This window comes from Tupaia chinensis, unplaced genomic scaffold, assembly GCF_000334495.1.
Source record: "Tupaia chinensis unplaced genomic scaffold, TupChi_1.0 Scaffold000024_1, whole genome shotgun sequence".
NCBI lineage: Eukaryota > Metazoa > Chordata > Mammalia > Scandentia > Tupaiidae > Tupaia > Tupaia belangeri.
In genome coordinates, this window is record NW_006159454.1 from 183,514 (window position 1) to 186,181 (window position 2,668).

Below are 2,668 nucleotides of genomic sequence, written 5' to 3' on the forward strand. Positions count from 1 at the left end.
GGCGGCTGACACTCCCTTCCTGGGCTGTGGTGCGCCGCCGGGGGCGCTGCCGCCACCGGGTCTCCCAGCGCTGGCAGGAAAACAGCTGGAGCTGAGAGGGAGCGGCATTTCGAAAACCTGCTTCTGGGAACAAAGCGTAACGTGCAGGCCAGGGAGGCGTGGCACTGAGGTGACCTGGCCGGTCGCGAGGCCCGGGGGAGACGCCAAGGGTGGCCAGGCACCGATGGCCGAGGTGACTCAGGGAGCGCCTGAACCCAGGGTCTGTAGCGACCACTAGATAGATAGGTGGCTGGGTGACGCCTGAGGCTCCCCCAGGGGCGAGGTGACTCTTCTGGCACAAACGGAGAGGAGCTGTGTGAAGGTTAGGTTGACCCTAGTCGGCGAAGAGGAAATTGCAGCCTCGGGTCCTCTGGCCATCGCCGGCCCGAAATTGCTGCGGGTAGAAAGCCAACGCTCTGGGGCGTGGTTTGAAGCCTTCACCGGCCTCCTCGGTATTGTGCCTACTTCTCCGAGTTAATCTCCCATTCCTCCTGGGTGCCCCAGCTCCGCCATGCCCTCCTAGCGAATTCCCTCTCACCCATCCCTCCTCTAATACATATATATATATTTTTTTTTTTGAGAGGTGTTTTTTTTTTTTTTCTTTTGAGAGGTTTTCGCTATAGGGCGCTTGCGCTCGCCAGACAGACAGAAAGCGAGAAATCACTCCCCAGAGGGGATGGTCATGCCGCAATCCCTTCTCCTCCATTCTTCTCTCGGGATCTTGGGTACGCACGTACACGTGCCGGGTGTGAGTTCTAAGCCACCGGGTCCGGGACGCGAACCGTGGTCGACTACGTGGGAATCCAGCGACTGCTGGATTTACGCTAACTGCTGGTTCCCTTTTTTTCTTTCTTTTTTTTTTTTTTTTTTTTTTTGCTATAGGGCGCGTGCGCTCACCAGAGAGAGAGAGAGAGAGAGAGAGAGACAGAAAGCGAGAAATCACCCCCCAGGGGGGATGGCCACGTCGCAATCCCTTCTCCACTATTCTCCTCTTGGGAGGTATGGGACTTAGGCACACGCGCCGGCGTGAGTTTAAGCCACCGGGTATGGGACGTGAACCAGCGACATAGCCATTACGCTAGCTGCTGGTCCCTCTAATATGTATATTTTAAGAGAACATGGATCTTGTTTGTCTTCTTCACCTTTGGCTTGTCTGCTCTCTCAATGTCTGGCCATAGGTTGATACTGAAATATAATACTCGTTAAATGAATGACTTAACAAAAATCGCCAGGCCACGGATGCTCCATTATTGGTAGTAATACCGGCCTCCCTCCCAATTGGACAACAAGAAAACATGTCTAAGGAGAGAAGCAAGCAGGAGAAACGTACCAGCTTTGATCCTTCTGTTCCTGGGATTTTATTTTGGCCATTTGTACCTCCCCCTCTGCTACTGGAATTTTATTATGGTCATTTGTACAACCCCAGGTTGAATACAACCTAGATTGTAGGGTGATGGAGTATCTATCTCAGGGTAAGCTGCAGGAGAAATGTCAATTTTCTAGTACCTTTTGTGACTCAACCAGCTTTTCCTCTTCCCCATAGATGTTTTCATGTTGTATTACATTTCAGAGGCAATTTGAATTGCACAGATTTTGAAGCAGAATACTTTGAGTTCAAAGCTTGGCTCAGTCAGTTAACTGGGGTTAATTTGGGCCAGTTAATTATTCTGTACTTTATAAAATGAAGATAATAGCATTTACCTCCTAGAGAGTAGCGTATCAAACAATCCAGTACAGGTAAAGTGCTTAGAATAGTGTTTGACACAGGGCCAACTGTGTCCTGGTGGTTAAGAAGCTGGATCCCACGTAGCTAGCTGACTATTGGAGTTAGGCTTGAAAAACTTGGAAGGGTAGGGGCGCTGGCAGGGCATATGTGCATGTGTGCCCAAAATCCCAAAAGGAGGAAGAGCTGTGGAAGAGTAATTGTGGAGTGACCATTCCCTATAGGGGTTACTTTCTCCTCTCTCTCTGTCTCTCTGGCAAGCAAACATGCCCCCTGGCAAGTTAAACTCTGGCACATAGTAAGCATCATATAAGAATTTTCCATTATTATTACTCACTCTCTCCCCAGGACTCTACCTCCATAGCCTGATGCGTAAGTACATCTCTGAGTGGGTGGGTGAGTGTGAGGAGAACAATCTCTTCTTGATTTTCTAGCTACTTCTCACTGCCAGATTTATCACATCACCATCACCCACTCCTTGCCCAGCCTTCTTGATATGGTTTCTACCCTTGATTTGACTGAAACTAAACTTTCAAAGATCATCAGTAATCTCCATTAAAACTATTTTTTTTTTTTGGAGAGGTTTTTGCTATAGGGCATGTATGCTAGCCAGACAGAGCCAGAGAGACAGAAAGCGAGAAATCACCCCCCCAGGGGGGATGGCCACACCACAATCCCTTCTCCTCCATTCTCCTCTTGGGATCTTGGGCACACATGCACATGCGCCCGGTGTGAGTTTAAGCCACCGGGTCCAGGACTCGAACCGCGGTCAACTACGCGGGAGTCCAGCGACATAGCCATTACACTAACTGCTGGTCCCCCATTATAACTATTTTTAAAATATTTTTAAATTATTTTATTTTGTTATCATTATTATTATTATTATTAGTTTGCTATAGGGCACAT